This window comes from Orbicella franksi, chromosome 13 (assembly GCF_964199315.1).
Source record: "Orbicella franksi chromosome 13, jaOrbFran1.1, whole genome shotgun sequence".
Classification (NCBI taxonomy): domain Eukaryota; kingdom Metazoa; phylum Cnidaria; class Anthozoa; order Scleractinia; family Merulinidae; genus Orbicella; species Orbicella franksi.
This window is the reverse complement of record NC_138157.1, coordinates 8,185,538-8,207,988: the sequence shown is the minus strand read 5'-3', so window position 1 is coordinate 8,207,988 and position 22,451 is coordinate 8,185,538. Positions and strand designations below refer to the sequence as shown.

The following is a 22,451-nucleotide window of genomic DNA, read 5'->3' as shown; positions in this document are numbered from 1 at the left end:
CGATCTGTAGGTTTTTGTCCACTGAATTTTCGGTGGCATCTGTCCACATTCATCAGGGTGAAAAAATGGATGTAAGCTACGTTATAAAGAACATCCACTTTACACTCTGATGAAGTTGGACAGATGCCACCGAAAATTCAGTGAAAATAAAACCCCTAACGATCGCAAACATTTAAATCAATTTTTTTCAACTAAAGAGAGACATATTTCTGTAACAACCCTTAAAAAAAACCAAGGAACAAATCAGACCAAACATCAGTTAATTTGATTAAAATGAAAAACTGTTTCCCGAATCTGTTTTTTTTTTTTATTCCTTCGAACCTTTCTTTAATGTTTTGCCGTGAATACTTCCTATCCCGTGGATCGCACAATCTGTTCTGAACAACGCGGATCTAAAATTATTGCTGCGGAGCGAGCGTAGCGAGCGAGCAGCAACATAATCAGGATTTAAGAAGAATATATAGAAGGGGGTACGAATTCTCGAATTCATCACTTTTTACCAGAATGCATTGCAGTTAACCAGACTGCACTGCGCCACTTTTACTGGAGTGCATTGCGCCACGAACAACACGAGGATGTCATACTCGTCGAGCCGTCGTCCTTTTTCGCTTGGATTCCACTGAGAAAGTTTGCTCTGATTTACCTGTAAAGCGATGTGAAGGAGATCGTGCTTGACTTTCACAACTCTTGCTATGCAGTATGTGAAAGTTTGTAAATCTGGACGATTAATTGTGACATCTTAATCTTAGTATGTCATTTCTTAGCAGTCTCGCCTCCTTCGCCGAATTCTTAAGTGAAGAGAAACCGTCGTTACTAAAGCCTGTAGAATAATTAAAACAAACGAAAACCGTGGAAAACGCTGATTTCATAAATGCTGCAATCTATTCCTTTTCATCGAAACATGAATTTAAGCTAAAGCTTGAGCATTTTCACACATCGCGGTGGACACGTTCTCGACACAGTCTGTGTGTTCTTCTGTCGAGTTCTAGAGATATTTAATGCGTGCCAGTACAGAATTTATAAGTTAGATTTCTGCTCCTACAATTTCCACATCTTTCGATTTTCGCGATCTGGTAAAGGAGAGGCTGATGTGTATCGTTTTATGTCCAAACATACTTCAGATCACAATGTGCTTTTTTGTCTCGATCCTTTGTCAAACCTCGCCATCGATGCGTCATCATGCATGAAGTTGATGCATGCAACGACAGATTTTAAGTGACACCACGATTTGACACTACTTTGAGAAATAACAGTTAATGTAAGTCTTGGAACGCGCAGGTAAATGAATCAAGGCGTTAAATATGTCACTATCAACAGAATGTGCCGCAGCATTACTATCTTTTAGATACCCTAGTTCTTAGTTTTAACGAGCAATCCCACGTGGTCTAGTGGTTAAGATTCGGCGTTCTCACCGCCGCGGCTCGGGTTCGATTCCCGGCGTGGGAAGCAATGAATTAAGTTTTACATTAAAATCTAACTTCGACTTCATTTCCTTTACTCTGAAAATTATGGCTTCGATAAGGTGTTCTTTCGCGGATCGAGTTTTGCATTAAAACAGTCCGTTCCTTTTGCACCAAGTGAACCCATGGTATTTACGTGTACGTGGATAGAAAGTGCACGCGGATTACTGACTAAATTAAGTCAGTTTCACCTGCATTGGTTTTCCACCCTGAACTATTTTTCTCGGAAGCTTGGTTAACTTTATGATCCTGTAAAACAAAACAGTTTGGTTTTGAGTCGCAATATAACATGCGGCATTTTCTGATCTGCAACTTGTCTCGCAGTCAGTTGCAAGCTGGTAAAATGTTGTTACGCGATTAACACCCTTGTTACAAATTATGGCAACCGCGCATACCTGCGGGACATCGTTCTATATTAGTTACTTTACAGTTTGGGAGTACTAACCTTTTGTGGAGACGTCTCGAAACAGGGTGAGCGGTTTTGTCTTATGGTAGCCAGACCTGTTGACTAAAGCCGAATCTGTGTCGTGGACTATTGTTTTTCAAGAAATCCATGTACCGGAGAATCTTGTTAATATTGAGCTTGTTGAATAACTACATTGTTAATCTTCCTGAAATGAAAATTAAAGTTTTGTTTTTCTGATAACTATTCAACAACAGGCAGCCAGGTAGTCAGTTGACATCAACGTTAAATGAAAATAAATCCCAGGTCAGGGAAATAGCACAAAAGCACACATAAAAAGAAAGGAAAAGAGAGACTAGGGAAAGTTTGCCTTAGCTAATCAGATCGATATATCCCCTATTTTCTGTAGCCCAACTGGGACGTAACATTATAAAATCAATACAATCGAACCATGTGTACTTACCATTTGTAAGTTCCGTTAAACTGTAGGCGTTCAAACCTAAAAAGTAGATCAAAAACGAAAACATCTCTTTATTTATTAGTTATTTATTTATTACGATTTACTCCATACAATACGAATACATTATGAATAATTAAGATAGCTAACTAAAGAGAGAGAGAGAGAGAGAGAAAAAAAACAAAACAAAAAGCAGTGGAGAAGGAGACAACCAAAAGTGCAATGGCACCATACTAGGGATGTCCCCACTTATTAAAATTTAAAAATACGTATACAAATATAGAAATACATTATTCTAATATTATAATATTAGAAACATTACAGCGCTTTATATTTACTGGCTACATTTTTCAAAACAAAATTAAAAAGAAGAAAGAAATGGTCAATTAATGTGTAAAATAACGCTTAATTACAAATCCAGAAATGTTACGAAATTGATTACAAAGTGGAAAGACAGCGGTCTTCTTGGAGATTTAGACCGATATTCTATTCACGGTGGATGTGACGTCATTAAAGGAGAGAAGTGGATCGCCAACAAATGGCTCACAGCACCAACAAAGCATTCAAGTCACATCAAAAGTTCTTATGATGTCGGATTTGATTAATAATTAACTAGTGTTATTAATTCCTTTTTTCTTCTTTGTTTGTCGCTTTGCGTAATAATTGAACACATGAGCAACACAACGTATAGTCTCTCTGTGAGTTATGTGGTTACAGATATATGCTCTCATTACGTGAGGGTCATGTCTGATAACCAACTCGGTATGGCTAAGGGTATTGACCTCTTCTCTATTTTCCAATTGTCCATAATTCACTCTTTTTGCTCCCCAAATTTTGGGTAAACTATTGTTGTGAAATACTCTTGGGAATATGCAGACCTCCCAAGAGAATTTCACAACAATAGTTTGTGCAAAATTTGGGGGCAAACAGAGTAAATTATGAGAAATTGGAAATAGAGAATAAACATTTATCTTCTACGACAATCCGGGTTTGAAACCCGACCTTAGAATTTTGTATTTTTCCTTCTGTAAGTCTTCTCTAGCTTTTTTAAGCTAAAGTAATGAAAAAAAATGCCAAACAAACAAGCAAACAAACAAACAAACAAAGAAAACAAAACAAAATAAACATATAGGCAAGTATAGAAAACGCTTGTACTTTAAGAAAACGTCACGATTTTTTTTGTAAAAGAAACAAACTCTGGGCAAAATCAACAGTCATGCAATTCATAAGAATAATTAGCAAATTTGATGTTACAAAATACTGGAATCTCCTTGCAGTGTTATTTCTATAACTGATGCTAGTGAACATCCCACGTGGTCTAGCGGTTAGGATTCGGCGCTCTCACCGCCGCAGCCCGGGTTCGATTCCCGGAATGTAACCATTGTTTTTCTTTTCGTTTTCGATTTGACTCAGGAAATAAAGTTTTAAAAATAAATAAACAAACTTTATCCACCTTTGGTCAGTGTTTATAGCCAAAGGCTAGGGGGTTTCTCGTAGTTAATAATTGTGTTCTTATAGCCAGACCTTGCATACGGCTGGCTCGCCTGAAATTTGAATTGACCAATCAGAATTCAAAAGATGGGAAAAACTTCACTGTCCTGACGTCAATGTAAGTTAACAGGAATGGCATCGAAATCAGGCAACTTTTCTCACTGCAGACGGCTTTAAATATTCAGAAAAAGAGATTTGCAATTCCAAATACCATATCAGATTGTATGAAGTAAAAAATAATTAAGATTTTGTGTCTATAAGCTTCTAATTTGGCGCCAAAAATGGGTCTTCAGCGTTGTGTATGGCAACTCGCTGGCCGAGTTCGTCGAGTGTCGCCAGGTAGGATAATAGTTGTGTTATCTTGTACAAAATATGCTGTTCCTCGTCAAATTAAACCCGGAATTCTCAAGTTAACTACCGGAAGAGGCCAAAACAACTTTAGCATCGTCTTTATTTTTGTTAGCTGTGAAGAAAAAGACTATTATCGTGTCGTTTCGGTAGGACAGCTCAGTTTTGACTGCCGCTCGTACTGCGGGCGCAGCCGTCGTATGCAAGGGACTTTTTTTCTTTCTTTTTTTTTTTTTTTATTTAAACATAAAATGCGATATAGTTATTAATATGAACTAATGTTGAATAAATAAATGGAAAAATATCATCTCTTTGCAAATCCTGAGAATTTGCAAAAACCTACGGAATATATTGTGCTTCAAGTTTCATTTTAGTGATCTGAATGTTTAATGATGTCTTTGCGAGCCAAATTTAACCATGTGAATAAGGGCGTAGGGGTAGGGAGAGGGGTAGGAAAGCAGCAGCGTGTTAGGAGACGGGAGTGGCCAGGTAGATATGAGTTACCAGAAATGGTTAGAAGAAAGTTGCATTGCGGAAACCCAAATACACACGTAGTGAGGAGTACGGAAAGATATTTGGCGTATAAAATAGGAATGGCACGAATATTGAGCAGCAGTTTTGATGCCTCATTTCATACGAGTTCAAAACGTTTCTGTAAGATACAATGATTAATTAAAATACGTTCTCACATGGTCAGCAATGGCTGATGAATGGTCAATTTTAGCAGGGGTCTTGGAATTCTCCGTTTTTTTGTCAAGGAGTCTTCATTTAATTTTGCCTGCTTTATAGATGATCGACTTTGGATTTCTGAGAGCGATTGAAGTGAATTTTGTATGGAAAGTGAGATTTGATGCGGCATGTGTTCTGGAATATGATCTTGAGGAGATTTGAGATACGTTCCTTTGGGATGTTCTGGATCAGAATCAGTGATCCAAGATCACTCAGATCATGGTGCATCAAAGGAACCGAAGAATCCGTGACCAGAGTGGATTCGTCGGTTCCATGGATGCACCATAGTCCCCGTGATCTTGGATCACTGATCGGAATCCGGATCACCCTAAAGAAACGCACCCTTGATTTGGTTACTGTGAGGACATAAATAGGGTAACAGGTTTAATACATCTTTTTGGGGAACTGTAACTTGAAGAGGATTATTTGGCTTACTTTTATTCTTGTTCAATGGTCCTCAACAAATCGTTAATGTTCAACGTGTTACCACCTTGCATCGAGAGTAACCATTTTGCACCGGGAGCTTTCTCAGATCATTAATAGCAGCTTACAACAGAGATGGTGAGGAGCAAATTCGTAATTAAGGAGCAAGTAACTTCCCATATCTTTGCTTTGAGAAAACATCAAGATTTTTTTTTTTTTTGCTGACAGATCAGCAATCACGCAGCTCAACAAATTGGGAAAATTGATGTTACAAGTTGATCATCTCACAAGAGAACATCCCACGTGGTCTAGTGGTTAGGATTTGGCGCTCTCACCGCCGCGGCCCGGGTTCGATTCCCGGCGTGGGAATGTAATCGTTATTTTCAACTATTTTCCTTTCGTTTTCGTTTCTTGTTTTCGATCAGTAAATAAAGGACCTTTACTTACCTTCGGTCGTCCATGTTTATAGCCAAAGGCTATTGGTGTCCTCTTACTAAACTTGTGCACTTCATAGCCTGAATTTTAACAGAAAACGGGAAAATTAATAATGATATTCGCTAACATTAGCTGATTGTTGACTAACTAAATGGGAAAAGATCATCTCTTTTTTTGCAAATCCTGAAAATTTGAAAACATTTGGGCAAAACGTACGGAAAATAACATGCTTGAAGCATTTAATTTGGTGATCTGAAAGTTTTATTGATGTCTTTTGAGAGCCAAAGTTAGCCATATGAACAACGGTTGGGGGTATTGGGAGGGGTAGGGAGAGGGGTAAGGAGGCAGCAGCGGGGTAGGTGACTCAGAGGGTTGTGGGTAGATAGACAGGAGTTACAAGATTGAACAATGGTTACAGGAATGTTGCCTTTAACGTACGTAAACCCAAATACACACGTAGCTCTGTATATAAGATTTTTTTAAAATATGCTCCTGCTGATAGCTCTGATAGGTCAACCGTCACTAACGGAAGCGGTCTGAGAAACGTCGTTTATTATATGGCTAGCTCCGTGAGCGGGCAAGATGAACCAAACCCAGCGCTGTAATTGACTACCCGAGCGGGCAAGATGGCGCTATCATGCCCGCTCGGGACTACCTGCTGTCCCGCAAGGACAATTTCCTCAAAAGTCTTATAATAAATCCTTCACTGAACAAGCTTATTCGGTCAAGATGGCTGGATATTGGCCTCTTTCACCGTCCGTCTCAGTCCAAAAGCACGCTAAGGAACTTGGCCAATATCCAGCCATCTTGACCGAACAAGCTTGGTCAATAACCGCATATACACTTCATCTGTTAAGAATATAAGCCCTGCCAAGAGGCAGGGCTACGAAAAATGAGTCTAAAAACTCATTCGAGTTGTTCTCCTCCACGTAAATCTTTAGTAAAAGGCGAAAGACTTATGCGTGTGGAAGGAAAACCAGAGTTTTTTATGTTTAAGGCGAATGGCCGGCGCCCCAACGTGCAATGGAGAGTGCAATGTCCGCCAGACAAACACACTAATCTGTCACACAACGGCACCGGGCGATCGAACCCCGCCCCTACAAGCAAATAACATAGAAACAAACAAACGAGGAACAAACAGGTAGAACGTCAGACAACACTGAGGACAAACGAACACTGTTTCAGTACAACGGCGAAAGGTGAACCCGGGAGGGGCACCTGTCAACAGTCTTATCCTATATAAAAATATATTCGCCACCAAAATGTAAGCAAAAAAAACCTAGACCAAAAACAAACAAAGCAGTCCAAACTCAACGTAACAAAGGTATATACGAAAAAAAGAGGCCAAAAGGAGTGAACAACTAAACGGGAACAGCAATCCAAACGATGGAAACCACGGGAACAAACGAGGAGATGCGAGGTCAACACAGAGGACGGAAAACGCTGGGGGCAAGACAAGAGCAACGGGCGAGGCAGGAACAGAACTAACAGGACTAGACGGAGCAGCGACGAAACTGGACTGAACAGTCGAAGCAGCAACAGCACTAACGAAACTGGACTGGAAAGGCGAAGCAGCAACAGTACTAGCAGGACTCAACGGAGCAGTAATGGAACTGGACTGGACAGGCGAAGCAGCAACAGTACTAGCAGGACTCAACGGAGCAGTAACGGAACTGGGCCGGACAGGCGAAGCAGCAACAGTACTAACAGGACTCAACGGAGCAACGGAACTGGACTGGACTGGCGAAGCAGCAACAGTACTAACAGGACTCAGCGGAGCAGTAACGGAACTGGACTGGACTGGCGAAGCAGCAACAGTACTAACAGGACTCAACGGAGCAACAACGGAACTGAACTGGACAGGCGAAGCAGCAACAGTACTAACAGGACTCAACAGAGCAACAACGGAACTTGACTGGACAGGCGAAGCAGCAAGAGTACTAACAAGAGGAAAACGCGGGCGAGACAGGTATAGACGAATAGACAAGGTATGGCTCTTGGGCAAAACAGCAACAGGAGTAGACTCAAGACGCGGACGCTTTATTGGAACACCAATAGTAGCAAGACCAGAGGGCGATTCAGCCACAGAACACGACACACGAGAAGACAAGGAAGACTGAGACGTTCCAAACGTCGATTCAGCCATCCGAACATCATACAACTGGTACCCTTTAGACAGGTGCGCAGGCGCAGAGTTATAGCAAACAGTTTCGCTTTTATCTTCACTTTATTTTGGAAAGTGTTTTGGTCTTCCTCGATGGAAATAAAATCTCGAGAACAAGTGATGATTGTTTAGACCCGTTTCCCAGTTCCACTATTGCTCACTTGTCCAGCAGATTATATAAAGTTACAGCACTTCAGAAACAATGTATTTTAGGACACATTTCTGCAGTCATCGTCTTTATTCACAACGTTGGCTGCCATATAGTTTCTTCTAATAGGGCGGACTGAGTTGTTTTTGGAATCGCAGACGTATCATAGCGCCAATACGATTTAATGTACATTGCGCCCATACGCGCTGGTAAATAGGCAAGTGTTTTTCATTTCGCATGTCTTTAGTTTCGCCTGTGTCTTGAACTGTTCGCTGACATTCTTCTCACGAGAAAGGTTAAAGCTCGAGAAGTCAGCTTCACAATTTCTTTACGACAGGTTGTTTACCTTTGTCAACTTCAAGTTAATATTGGCTCAGTATAGACGCGTGGAGGACAACCCTTACGTACAGTTTCCATACAGTGATCATAGCACTAACAACCGTCTAAAAAGTAATACTAAGACAGAACAAAGCTAAAACACAACTCAACGCATGTTATGGAACACATGCTCTACTTGGACTAGAAAATAATGCCGGCAGAATACAGTTTATACCTTGGTCAGAGTTCGAGAAACACCTCGATCGGAGTGAAGGCTCCTGATTGTGTTCTGTTCTTCCCATTATTTATTTATTGTCGACCGTAGTCTCAGCGTCTTCCAAATTCATCTCTTATTTTGCATAGTAGGAACAAATGTGACTTTTTATTTCCTGTACCCTCGATCGCTTGATTGTTCGTATCTATAGCTTTGGTCAATGTGAGCCTTCAGATAATGTCCCGAATATGCTAAAGCCTTAGCCATTCGGCTGTTACATTGTCTCGGCTGTGCGAGAACAGCCAAAAAATCAGTCTGAACTCCCAAGCTAGCAACCATTCTCATTATCTTTACACGCAGCATCAATTGTTTTGTTATCACGGAAAGACTAACTAGTAAATTAAATGGACTGAGATTTTCAATCGAATCCCGTGTCAAACATGCTCTTTATGTATCTTGAGTGCTTGGTAGGCGCCGTCAGCCAGTTGTTAGCGATCCATTTCTCTCCTCTGATGACGTCACACCCGCCGTGCAATGTACGATGGTCCACGGACCCAAGCAGACCGCTCTCGGGGTCAATAAAGTTGTTATACCACATGATGGCGGTGCCTTTCTTTGGTGGCAGAATAAGATCGGCCGAACGGCAATTCATACTCAGATTGATCTCATCCGTTCTTTCAATTTCCTAAAAATATTATAAAGTAATAAAAAGACTTCGTTATGTTCTCTAAGTGAACATCAAACTGGCCAGGTTAGAACACCTCCGAGGGGATCAGAATTTAATGGATCAACACGATGTTTTAAGATTATCATTCAAGTTGATTTTTATCACATTTGATAATCGGGCCAAACGTTTAACTACTTGTTTTACTATAACTTGGCCAACTCTCAACTGTCTTGACACTACATGTAGTTACGCTCTATTGCCAATCAAATAAATGATTAGTTTCCATTCAAAGAAATTTCAAGGTTTTTTTCCTCCATTAAATAGTGCAGGACATAAAACTGATATGTAGTGACCGTGTGTATTGTTGTTGTTTAGTTTTCATAGTTTGCTGCAGCTGCGGTTTTGACCATTTGTCTTGTATTGGACCAGTGTGTCTCTAGACCAAGCCGCCAACCAACAAATCTCAGTAAATATCTTGACAACTAAACAACTACTGTGAACTCCTGAGCGTAATTACTACTCACTAACGCTTTGAACCAACAGAAAAGCAGAAAAAAGCAAATTCCCACGCCGGGAATCGAACCCGGGCCGCGGCGGTGAGAGCGCCGAATCCTAACCATTAGACCCCGAGGGATGTGCACTGTTGTGGTAAGACTTTTGGTTACTGGTCGGTCATCTCGTCTTGCATTGATCAGTAACTCAGTAATTTAACTGGTGTGCAAACTAGCCTGCGTAGCAAGCGTTTCTGTGGGGTTCGGGAGCAAAGAATTACAGCGCGAAAAATGGAGCGAGTAAAAGAGGGGGGAGGGGGAGGGGAAGGATGGAAGGAAACGCCTGCAGACAAACCCCTGGATTTTGAAAACCGCCCACTTGGCCTTTGATGCCTGAGTGCGCACACTGAGATTTTGTGCTGTCATCGACTGTCATAAATAAACCAATAAAATCTTTGGCCTTCCGTAGCGGAAGTGAACTTTGAACCAAAAGAAACTTTACTTGTCAAAATATGTCTGAGACAACGAGCGCACGGTAGGAACGGAGAAATCTCGATGAATTAAATTTGGTAATTTATGATCAAGCTATATTTCTACTAAATCCGTCTAAAAGGAAGGACTACAAGGGTGAAGTTTTAGCGCAAATATGCCAGAAAGTTAAAATGTGAGAAGTATTCCAGTCGCGTTAGTAATCCTTGTGCTCGCATGATTCGAAATCTTGGATCACTGTATTCATTCGTTCAGGAATCGATACAAGGTAAAATTAGCAAGTCAACTCCCACAAAGGCAATTCCAGTAAAGAAGCGTTTGCTGGAAACGCCAGATCCGCAAATCGGTTCGAGTGTTATCATGGGCCTGCAGCAAAAACAAACAACGGAAAGTCTTCTCGGCAAACTTTGGAATTTGGGCAGGAGAGGCTTCAAACACCTGAGAGGGGAAATAAGGATAATCTTGACCAGTATCTGAATAAAGATAATCTTCCCCTAGGCGGAAGTTGTTTATAATATGTCCTCGTAAGAATTCCCCGCGACGAGACGACCAAATTTTTGGTAAGGCAAATATGTGACAAAAACTGGCATGCCGCAGCTAACACCATAACAAATCATTCAGAATTGTACCCAGAGATTCTAAATGCTGTCAACAAAAATGCTTCTAATGAAATGTCAGAGTACCTACGACATTATGTTGCCATGTAACAAACCAGACGAAATCACTAGGTTTTCCCACGCAGTAGTGCGAATTTTCTGTCCCGTGGTTTATTATCTTGTCCTTGGCGTAAGTGGCATTCAAGAAAGTGATGTTAAAATAAAAGGAACAGCTGCAAATTGTGTCGCGCTTGCTTCTGCAATAATGTGCAGGCTTCGAAAAACCAAAGCGTCGGCATTGCACTACAGGATTTCTACGCAATGCCTGCTGGAGAATTAAACTAGTGCGATCCGCAGTCAAACAATATCTGAAAAGGCTGTTTTTCTGTAATAAAAGTTAGTCCTCCTTGACTGCAAAGGTGCAAAATAGTTTGAACTGTAACATATTGGTGTAAGCTTTCGTTGTACTTCTTCCTTGTTGCACGAAGGGAAATTTTGGCTTAAGCATGCATAATCTAAACGACTGGAATATTCGGATTGTTATTTTATTCATAATGCGGTCCAGAAAGTACATTTTCCATTCTCTTTGTTAATATTTTTTGGTTTTCTGTGCCATGACAGATGTTTTAGCCTTGTTTATTTTATATGGACAGGGAGTTACATGTTATAGAGTTTTCTTAATTATAAACGTATCTCAAACATCAGGACTCCATTTAACAACATTATTATAGGATGGTCTGATACACTTTTTTTTCTTTTTCTTTCCCTCCAAAAGCTAGCTATTAAAAACATTTGATCTGCCCTGTTACAAAGATTTTCGTCCCTACCAACCTGCGCATAAAACGTACAACAACGTCATGATTGTCATAAAAAGATGATCGTGGGCGTATAAAATGACAAGGCCTTTCTCAGTTACCTCACATGTGACAGTCGTAGGTAATCGTCTCATCTTACATAATGCCTGTATTCCTATATTATTGATGTGCCGCATAAATGAAAAATTAAACCGCAGGGATTGAGCCCAGTTGGACCGCGGCGGTGAAAGGGTTCAATAGCCATTTTCACGGTTAGTTTTTTTTGTTTTTTTTTTTGATTTACAATATAATCAAAAAGGTAATCTAACGTGGTTGCAAAGCAATTTCAGGCTAAAGCTACAAAATAGCCCGAAAATGCCTTACTTATATGCTAGATTATATTGCAAAGCAAATGCTGTATTAACTCGATTAAACGCCGCGCCGTTTATGAAATTTTTCGTTTTTTGAGGGCGACGTTTATTTAAAATCCAATTTATTTCTTGCAAACAAAAGTATGGTAGGAGCATTGAAAGAGCAGACTACAAGTTAGAAATTAAACTGAACATTGTCACCAGAAACTGAAGCAATGACACCAGAAGCACCCCAGTGCTTGATGAAAAACCCGCGCGCACACTTGGGAAACCAGAGTTTTAGAATAAAACAGGCCTGGAACGAACCGCTGCAATGACATCAACCGCAGAGGGCAGCTGGTTCCTATATCGGAAATCGTTACGTGCCAACCAGATGGGATGTTTAGCAAGGTTGATCAAATAGCAAAAAACCAGAGGGATAACTGTGAACTCAGCAATATCAAAACCAAAGAGCACATGACGGAGACACAATGACGGAGCAGACGGAACAGCAAGGACTAACAGAGAGTGCACCCAAGCCAAAACACTCTGGGCCAAAGAGCCCTCAAAAAACAAATGGCCAGCAGTCTCTAAGGGAGAACCACAAAAACAATCAGGAGGAACAGACGACATGCTAAAAGACGAACGAAGACGATCAGTAGTGAGAACTACACCATGAGCAAGTAACCAGCTAGGAAAAATCAGCCACATGACGATCGAACATTAGGGTCCATCTGTGCATGGAAATGAACGAACTTTTCATACCTAACAACCTAGAAAACCGTCGTCCTTTGTTATACCTCCCAACTCAAATACGTTATCCGATTGGAAGAGAATGTATCACGTGTCGTGGGTCAAAACTCCTCAAGGGGAGCAAAACTCTCTAACTCCCTAGGGAAACAATGACTTGAATTTTCGACTCGCACATAATCAGGTCGTGCACTTTGAAACCGCAGCAAGTTTGTTGTACTACCCGGCTTTAAGCAAATAATTGTTTCGCAGTTTTTCCCATATTTGAGTTGATAACGAAACACATAATGACTGGCCCTACGGCAAACAGTGAGTTTTGTTTCCCCTCGACCTCAATATTCCCCTCGGCTTTGCCTCGGGGAACATTAAGGGTGAGGGGAAAAAAACTCACTGTTTCCCTCGGGGCCAGTAATTAAATGCTTATTATACGTGTCAATAGCCTTTGAAAGTGAAATATTTTTGTAATGTTTGCGCCTTATTAGTGCATCAAAGCCGTTCTGTGCCTGAAAAATGTGTCAATTTTTTTTTCAGTAACTAGACCTGTCAAGCACACATTTGGAATTTTCGTAACTGATCGATGTTGATTGACTCTAAGGCGGAAACCTGGATAAGATAGGATTCCCACGTGGTCTGGTGGTTAGGATTCGGCGCTTTCACCGCCGCTGCCCTGGTTCGATTCCCGTCGTGCGAAAATCTCCTTTTTCTTTTCTCCGGCTGGTGTTAATACTAGATGGACTTACAGCATTTCTGCTTTTAAATCAATTTTAACGGTTTAAATACCTAAACTTACGTACAACTAAAGATACTTCGATTGTTGCGATCGGTGGACACTGATTATTTGGCTCTAAATATATCCGATCTGTAGGTTTTTGTCCACTGAATTTTCGGTGGCATCTGTCCACATTCATCAGGGTGAAAAAATGGATGTAAGCTACGTTATAAAGAACATCCACTTTACACTCTGATGAAGTTGGACAGATGCCACCGAAAATTCAGTGAAAATAAAACCCCTAACGATCGCAAACATTTAAATCAATTTTTTTCAACTAAAGAGAGACATATTTCTGTAACAACCCTTAAAAAAAACCAAGGAACAAATCAGACCAAACATCAGTTAATTTGATTAAAATGAAAAACTGTTTCCCGAATCTGTTTTTTTTTTTTATTCCTTCGAACCTTTCTTTAATGTTTTGCCGTGAATACTTCCTATCCCGTGGATCGCACAATCTGTTCTGAACAACGCGGATCTAAAATTATTGCTGCGGAGCGAGCGTAGCGAGCGAGCAGCAACATAATCAGGATTTAAGAAGAATATATAGAAGGGGGTACGAATTCTCGAATTCATCACTTTTTACCAGAATGCATTGCAGTTAACCAGACTGCACTGCGCCACTTTTACTGGAGTGCATTGCGCCACGAACAACACGAGGATGTCATACTCGTCGAGCCGTCGTCCTTTTTCGCTTGGATTCCACTGAGAAAGTTTGCTCTGATTTACCTGTAAAGCGATGTGAAGGAGATCGTGCTTGACTTTCACAACTCTTGCTATGCAGTATGTGAAAGTTTGTAAATCTGGACGATTAATTGTGACATCTTAATCTTAGTATGTCATTTCTTAGCAGTCTCGCCTCCTTCGCCGAATTCTTAAGTGAAGAGAAACCGTCGTTACTAAAGCCTGTAGAATAATTAAAACAAACGAAAACCGTGGAAAACGCTGATTTCATAAATGCTGCAATCTATTCCTTTTCATCGAAACATGAATTTAAGCTAAAGCTTGAGCGTTTTCACACATCGCGGTGGACACGTTCTCGACACAGTCTGTGTGTTCTTCTGTCGAGTTCTAGAGATATTTAATGCGTGCCAGTACAGAATTTATAAGTTAGATTTCTGCTCCTACAATTTCCACATCTTTCGATTTTCGCGATCTGGTAAAGGAGAGGCTGATGTGTATCGTTTTATGTCCAAACATACTTCAGATCACAATGTGCTTTTTTGTCTCGATCCTTTGTCAAACCTCGCCATCGATGCGTCATCATGCATGAAGTTGATGCATGCAACGACAGATTTTAAGTGACACCACGATTTGACACTACTTTGAGAAATAACAGTTAATGTAAGTCTTGGAACGCGCAGGTAAATGAATCAAGGCGTTAAATATGTCACTATCAACAGAATGTGCCGCAGCATTACTATCTTTTAGATACCCTAGTTCTTAGTTTTAACGAGCAATCCCACGTGGTCTAGTGGTTAAGATTCGGCGTTCTCACCGCCGCGGCTCGGGTTCGATTCCCGGCGTGGGAAGCAATGAATTAAGTTTTACATTAAAATCTAACTTCGACTTCATTTCCTTTACTCTGAAAATTATGGCTTCGATAAGTTGTTCTTTCGCGGATCGAGTTTTGCATTAAAACAGTCCGTTCCTTTTGCACCAAGTGAACCCATGGTATTTACGTGTACGTGGATAGAAAGTGCACGCGGATTACTGACTAAATTAAGTCAGTTTCACCTGCATTGGTTTTCCACCCTGAACTATTTTTCTCGGAAGCTTGGTTAACTTTATGATCCTGTAAAACAAAACAGTTTGGTTTTGAGTCGCAATATAACATGCGGCATTTTCTGATCTGCAACTTGTCTCGCAGTCAGTTGCAAGCTGGTAAAATGTTGTTACGCGATTAACACCCTTGTTACAAATTATGGCAACCGCGCATACCTGCGGGACATCGTTCTATATTAGTTACTTTACAGTTTGGGAGTACTAACCTTTTGTGGAGACGTCTCGAAACAGGGTGAGCGGTTTTGTCTTATGGTAGCCAGACCTGTTGACTAAAGCCGAATCTGTGTCGTGGACTATTGTTTTTCAAGAAATCCATGTACCGGAGAATCTTGTTAATATTGAGCTTGTTGAATAACTACATTGTTAATCTTCCTGAAATGAAAATTAAAGTTTTGTTTTTCTGATAACTATTCAACAACAGGCAGCCAGGTAGTCAGTTGACATCAACGTTAAATGAAAATAAATCCCAGGTCAGGGAAATAGCACAAAAGCACACATAAAAAGAAAGGAAAAGAGAGACTAGGGAAAGTTTGCCTTAGCTAATCAGATCGATATATCCCCTATTTTCTGTAGCCCAACTGGGACGTAACATTATAAAATCAATACAATCGAACCATGTGTACTTACCATTTGTAAGTTCCGTTAAACTGTAGGCGTTCAAACCTAAAAAGTAGATCAAAAACGAAAACATCTCTTTATTTATTAGTTATTTATTTATTACGATTTACTCCATACAATACGAATACATTATGAATAATTAAGATAGCTAACTAAAGAGAGAGAGAGAGAGAGAGAAAAAAAAAACAAAACAAAAAGCAGTGGAGAAGGAGACAACCAAAAGTGCAATGGCACCATACTAGGGATGTCCCCACTTATTAAAATTTAAAAATACATATACAAATATAGAAATACATTATTCTAATATTATAATATTAGAAACATTACAGCGCTTTATATTTACTGGCTACATTTTTCAAAACAAAATTAAAAAGAAGAAAGAAATGGTCAATTAATGTGTAAAATAACGCTTAATTACAAATCCAGAAATGTTACGAAATTGATTACAAAGTGGAAAGACAGCGGTCTTCTTGGAGATTTAGACCGATATTCTATTCACGGTGGATGTGACGTCATTAAAGGAGAGAAGTGGATCGCCAACAAATGGCTCACAGCACCAACAAAGCATTCAAGTCACATCAAAAGTTCTTATGATGTCGGATTTGATTAATAATTAACTAGTGTTATTAATTCCTTTTTTCTTCTTTGTTTGTCGCTTTGCGTAATAATTGAACACATGAGCAACACAACGTATAGTCTCTCTGTGAGTTATGTGGTTACAGATATATGCTCTCATTACGTGAGGGTCATGTCTGATAACCAACTCGGTATGGCTAAGGGTATTGACCTCTTCTCTATTTTCCAATTGTCCATAATTCACTCTTTTTGCTCCCCAAATTTTGGGTAAACTATTGTTGTGAAATACTCTTGGGAATATGCAGACCTCCCAAGAGAATTTCACAACAATAGTTTGTGCAAAATTTGGGGGCAAACAGAGTAAATTATGAGAAATTGGAAACAGAGAATAAACATTTATCTTCTACGACAATCCGGGTTTGAAACCCGACCTTAGAATTTTGTATTTTTCCTTCTGTAAGTCTTCTCTAGCTTTTTTAAGCTAAAGTAATGAAAAAAAATGCCAAACAAACAAGCAAACAAACAAACAAACAAAGAAAACAAAACAAAATAAACATATAGGCAAGTATAGAAAACGCTTGTACTTTAAGAAAACGTCACGATTTTTTTTGTAAAAGAAACAAACTCTGGGCAAAATCAACAGTCATGCAATTCATAAGAATAATTAGCAAATTTGATGTTACAAAATACTGGAATCTCCTTGCAGTGTTATTTCTATAACTGATGCTAGTGAACATCCCACGTGGTCTAGCGGTTAGGATTCGGCGCTCTCACCGCCGCAGCCCGGGTTCGATTCCCGGAATGTAACCATTGTTTTTCTTTTCGTTTTCGATTTGACTCAGGAAATAAAGTTTTAAAAATAAATAAACAAACTTTATCCACCTTTGGTCAGTGTTTATAGCCAAAGGCTAGGGGGTTTCTCGTAGTTAATAATTGTGTTCTTATAGCCAGACCTTGCATACGGCTGGCTCGCCTGAAATTTGAATTGACCAATCAGAATTCAAAAGATGGGAAAAACTTCACTGTCCTGACGTCAATGTAAGTTAACAGGAATGGCATCGAAATCAGGCAACTTTTCTCACTGCAGACGGCTTTAAATATTCAGAAAAAGAGATTTGCAATTCCAAATACCATATCAGATTGTATGAAGTAAAAAATAATTAAGATTTTGTGTCTATAAGCTTCTAATTTGGCGCCAAAAATGGGTCTTCAGCGTTGTGTATGGCAACTCGCTGGCCGAGTTCGTCGAGTGTCGCCAGGTAGGATAATAGTTGTGTTATCTTGTACAAAATATGCTGTTCCTCGTCAAATTAAACCCGGAATTCTCAAGTTAACTACCGGAAGAGGCCAAAACAACTTTAGCATCGTCTTTATTTTTGTTAGCTGTGAAGAAAAAGACTATTATCGTGTCGTTTCGGTAGGACAGCTCAGTTTTGACTGCCGCTCGTACTGCGGGCGCAGCCGTCGTATGCAAGGGACTTTTTTTCTTTCTTTTTTTTTTTTTTTATTTAAACATAAAATGCGATATAGTTATTAATATGAACTAATGTTGAATAAATAAATGGAAAAATATCATCTCTTTGCAAATCCTGAGAATTTGCAAAAACCTACGGAATATATTGTGCTTCAAGTTTCATTTTAGTGATCTGAATGTTTAATGATGTCTTTGCGAGCCAAATTTAACCATGTGAATAAGGGCGTAGGGGTAGGGAGAGGGGTAGGAAAGCAGCAGCGTGTTAGGAGACGGGAGTGGCCAGGTAGATATGAGTTACCAGAAATGGTTAGAAGAAAGTTGCATTGCGGAAACCCAAATACACACGTAGTGAGGAGTACGGAAAGATATTTGGCGTATAAAATAGGAATGGCACGAATATTGAGCAGCAGTTTTGATGCCTCATTTCATACGAGTTCAAAACGTTTCTGTAAGATACAATGATTAATTAAAATACGTTGAATCGAGGCCATTTGGCGAAAAAATGAAGCTGAATTAGAAAAAAAAAAACTCAGCCGAAAACTCTTTCCGCGAGTTAAAAGACTTAACGTGTCCGCGTATCATAAAGATGGCTTCTACGCGAGAAACTCAATATTCCTGTGTTAGACTGCCTAAAATGAGCTCATTCTGATACTACGAGGTCAACCATTACTGTCTGAAGCGGTGTAAACGTCGTATACTTCATCTGTTAAATTATGAGCCCCGCCAACAGGCAGAGCTTCGAAAAATTGGTCAATAGACTCATTCCAGTTGTTCTCCTCCACGGAAATCTTTAGTAAAAGGCGAAAGATTTGTACGTGTTGAAGGAAAACCAGAGTTACTATTGATTTTGGATACTAGGTGTTTTGTTGTGCAAGATGCTACACAGCGTGTGGGACATAAATTTACTGAAGTCTACAAATACGCATGCGCGTATTCAGCATCAGTCGCAAGAAGAGTAACAGCTAGTAAAGCAACAACTTTTCACTACTGACATTGACATTATCTTAGTGAAGTCTTAAGCTCTTGAATGAACAGACTCTCCTTAATTCTGCAATCATCGAAAGTCAGTTTTGTCGGACGCTAGAATGTCAAAGTGATCCCATTTTATGTTGTGACAAGTGGTTCTCACATGGTCAGCAATGGCTGATGAATGGTCAATTTTAGCAGGGGTCTTGGAATTCTCCGTTTTTTTGTCAAGGAGTCTTCATTTAATTTTGCCTGCTTTATAGATGATCGACTTTGGATTTCTGAGAGCGGTTGAAGTGAATTTTGTATGGAAAGTGAGATTTGATGCGGCATGTGTTCTGGAATATGATCTTGAGGAGATTTGAGATACGTTCCTTTGGGATGTTCTGGATCAGAATCAGTGATCCAAGATCACTCAGATCATGGTGCATCAAAGGAACCGAAGAATCCGTGACCAGAGTGGATTCGTCGGTTCCATGGATGCACCATAGTCCCCGTGATCTTGGATCACTGATCGGAATCCGGATCACCCTAAAGAAACGCACCCTTGATTTGGTTACTGTGAGGACATAAATAGGGTAACAGGTTTAATACATCTTTTTGGGGAACTGTAACTTGAAGAGGATTATTTGGCTTACTTTTATTCTTGTTCAATGGTCCTCAACAAATCGTTAATGTTCAACGTGTTACCACCTTGCATCGAGAGTAACCATTTTGCACCGGGAGCTTTCTCAGATCATTAATAGCAGCTTACAACAGAGATGGTGAGGAGCAAATTCGTAATTAAGGAGCAAGTAACTTCCCATATCTTTGCTTTGAGAAAACATCAAGATTTTTTTTTTTTTTGCTGACAGATCAGCAATCACGCAGCTCAACAAATTGGGAAAATTGATGTTACAAGTTGATCATCTCACAAGAGAACATCCCACGTGGTCTAGTGGTTAGGATTTGGCGCTCTCACTGCCGCGGCCCGGGTTCGATTCCCGGCGTGGGAATGTAATCGTTATTTTCAACTATTTTCCTTTCGTTTTCGTTTCTTGTTTTCGATCAGTAAATAAAGGACCTTTACTTACCTTCGGTCGTCCATGTTTATAGCCAAAGGCTATTGGTGTCCTCTTACTAAACTTGTGCACTTCATAGCCTGAATTTTAACAGAAAACGGGAAAATTAATAATGATATTCGCTAACATTAGCTGATTGTTGACTAACTAAATGGGAAAAGATCATCTCTTTTTTTGCAAATCCTGAAAATTTGAAAACATTTGGGCAAAACGTACGGAAAATAACATGCTTGAAGCATTTAATTTGGTGATCTGAAAGTTTTATTGATGTCTTTTGAGAGCCAAAGTTAGCCATATGAATAACGGTTGGGGGTAGTGGGAGGGGTAGGGAGAGGGGTAAGGAGGCAGCAGCGGGGTAGGTGACTCAGAGGGTTGTGGGTAGATAGACAGGAGTTACAAGATTGAACAATGGTTACAGGAATGTTGCCTTTAACGTACGTAAACCCAAATACACACGTAGCTCTGTATATAAGATTTTTTTAAAATATGCTCCTGCTGATAGCTCTGATAGGTCAACCGTCACTAACGGAAGCGGTCTGAGAAACGTCGTTTATTATATGGCTAGCTCCGTGAGCGGGCAAGATGAACCAAACCCAGCGCTGTAATTGACTACCCGAGCGGGCAAGATGGCGCTATCATGCCCGCTCGGGACTACCTGCTGTCCCGCAAGGACAATTTCCTCAAAAGTCTTATAATAAATCCTTCACTGAACAAGCTTATTCGGTCAAGATGGCTGGATATTGGCCTCTTTCACCGTCCGTCTCAGTCCAAAAGCACGCTAAGGAACTTGGCCAATATCCAGCCATCTTGACCGAACAAGTTTGGTCAATAACCGCATATACACTTCATCTGTTAAGAATATAAGCCCTGCCAAGAGGCAGGGCTACGAAAAATGAGTCTAAAAACTCATTCGAGTTGTTCTCCTCCACGTAAATCTTTAGTAAAAGGCGAAAGACTTATGCGTGTGGAAGGAAAACCAGAGTTTTTTATGTTTAAGGCGAATGGCCGGCGCCCCAACGTGCAATGGAGAGTGCAATGTCCGCCAGACAAACACACTAATCTGTCACACAACGGCACCGGGCGATCGAACCCCGCCCCTACAAGCAAATAACATAGAAACAAACAAACGAGGAACAAACAGGTAAAACGTCAGACAACACTGAGGACAAACGAACACTGTTTCAGTACAACGGCGAAAGGTGAACCCGGGAGGGGCACCTGTCAACAGTCTTATCCTATATAAAAATATATTCGCCACCAAAATGTAAGCAAAAAAAACCTAGACCAAAAACAAACAAAGCGGTCCAAACTCAACGTAACAAAGGTATATACGAAAAAAAGAGGCCAAAAGGAGTGAACAACTAAACGGGAACAGCAATCCAAACGATGGAAACCACGGGAACAAACGAGGAGATGCGAGGTCAACACAGAGGACGGAAAACGCTGGGGGCAAGACAAGAGCAACGGGCGAGGCAGGAACAGAACTAACAGGACTAGACGGAGCAGCGACGAAACTGGACTGAACAGTCGAAGCAGCAACAGCACTAACGAAACTGGACTGGAAAGGCGAAGCAGCAACAGTACTAGCAGGACTCAACGGAGCAGTAATGGAACTGGACTGGACAGGCGAAGCAGCAACAGTACTAGCAGGACTCAACGGAGCAGTAACGGAACTGGGCCGGACAGGCGAAGCAGCAACAGTACTAACAGGACTCAACGGAGCAACGGAACTGGACTGGACTGGCGAAGCAGCAACAGTACTAACAGGACTCAGCGGAGCAGTAACGGAACTGGACTGGACTGGCGAAGCAGCAACAGTACTAACAGGACTCAACGGAGCAACAAGGGAACTGAACTGGACAGGCGAAGCAGCAACAGTACTAACAGGACTCAACAGAGCAACAACGGAACTTGACTGGACAGGCGAAGCAACAAGAGTACTAACAAGAGGAAAACGCGGGCGAGACAGGTATAGACGAATAGACAAGGTATGGCTCTTGGGCAAAACAGCAACAGGAGTAGACTCAAGACGCGGACGCTTTATTGGAACACCAATAGTAGCAAGACCAGAGGGCGATTCAGCCACAGAACACGACACACGAGAAGACAAGGAAGACTGAGACGTTCCAAACGTCGATTCAGCCATCCGAACATCATACAACTGGCACCCTTTAGACAGGTGCGCAGGCGCAGAGTTATAGCAAACAGTTTCGCTTTTATCTTCACTTTATTTTGGAAAGTGTTTTGGTCTTCCTCGATGGAAATAAAATCTCGAGAACAAGTGATGATTGTTTAGACCCGTTTCCCAGTTCCACTATTGCTCACTTGTCCAGCAGATTATATAAAGTTACAGCACTTCAGAAACAATGTATTTTAGGACACATTTCTGCAGTCATCGTCTTTATTCACAACGTTGGCTGCCATATAGTTTCTTCTAATAGGGCGGACTGAGTTGTTTTTGGAATCGCAGACGTA

The 22,451-nt window shown here is 40.6% G+C and overlaps 8 non-coding genes across 8 annotated transcripts; 4 read left to right on the top strand and 4 right to left on the bottom strand.

Moving 5' to 3' along the window:
* The first annotated feature begins 1,374 nt into the window (after positions 1 to 1,374).
* On the top strand, positions 1,375 to 1,446 carry Trnae-cuc (transfer RNA glutamic acid (anticodon CUC)). The gene has a single exon. It is a non-coding gene; the product is annotated as a tRNA-Glu (tRNA).
* Positions 1,447 to 5,608: 4,162 nt separating this feature from the next.
* Positions 5,609 to 5,680, top strand: Trnae-cuc (transfer RNA glutamic acid (anticodon CUC)). Its single transcript has one exon. It is a non-coding gene; the product is annotated as a tRNA-Glu (tRNA).
* Positions 5,681 to 6,609: 929 nt separating this feature from the next.
* LOC145466877 (U5 spliceosomal RNA) lies at positions 6,610 to 6,731 on the bottom strand. The gene has a single exon (XR_014042006.1). It is a non-coding gene; the product is annotated as a U5 spliceosomal RNA (small nuclear RNA).
* Positions 6,732 to 9,819: 3,088 nt separating this feature from the next.
* Positions 9,820 to 9,891, bottom strand: Trnae-cuc (transfer RNA glutamic acid (anticodon CUC)). The gene has a single exon. It is a non-coding gene; the product is annotated as a tRNA-Glu (tRNA).
* A 5,065-nt stretch (positions 9,892 to 14,956) lies between these two features.
* Positions 14,957 to 15,028, top strand: Trnae-cuc (transfer RNA glutamic acid (anticodon CUC)). The gene has a single exon. It is a non-coding gene; the product is annotated as a tRNA-Glu (tRNA).
* A 3,637-nt stretch (positions 15,029 to 18,665) lies between these two features.
* Positions 18,666 to 18,787, bottom strand: LOC145466863 (U5 spliceosomal RNA). The gene has a single exon (XR_014041994.1). It is a non-coding gene; the product is annotated as a U5 spliceosomal RNA (small nuclear RNA).
* A 1,051-nt stretch (positions 18,788 to 19,838) lies between these two features.
* Positions 19,839 to 19,910, top strand: Trnae-cuc (transfer RNA glutamic acid (anticodon CUC)). The gene has a single exon. It is a non-coding gene; the product is annotated as a tRNA-Glu (tRNA).
* Positions 19,911 to 20,839: 929 nt separating this feature from the next.
* On the bottom strand, positions 20,840 to 20,961 carry LOC145466876 (U5 spliceosomal RNA). Its single transcript, XR_014042005.1, has one exon. It is a non-coding gene; the product is annotated as a U5 spliceosomal RNA (small nuclear RNA).
* Between the last annotated feature and the right edge of the window lie 1,490 nt (positions 20,962 to 22,451).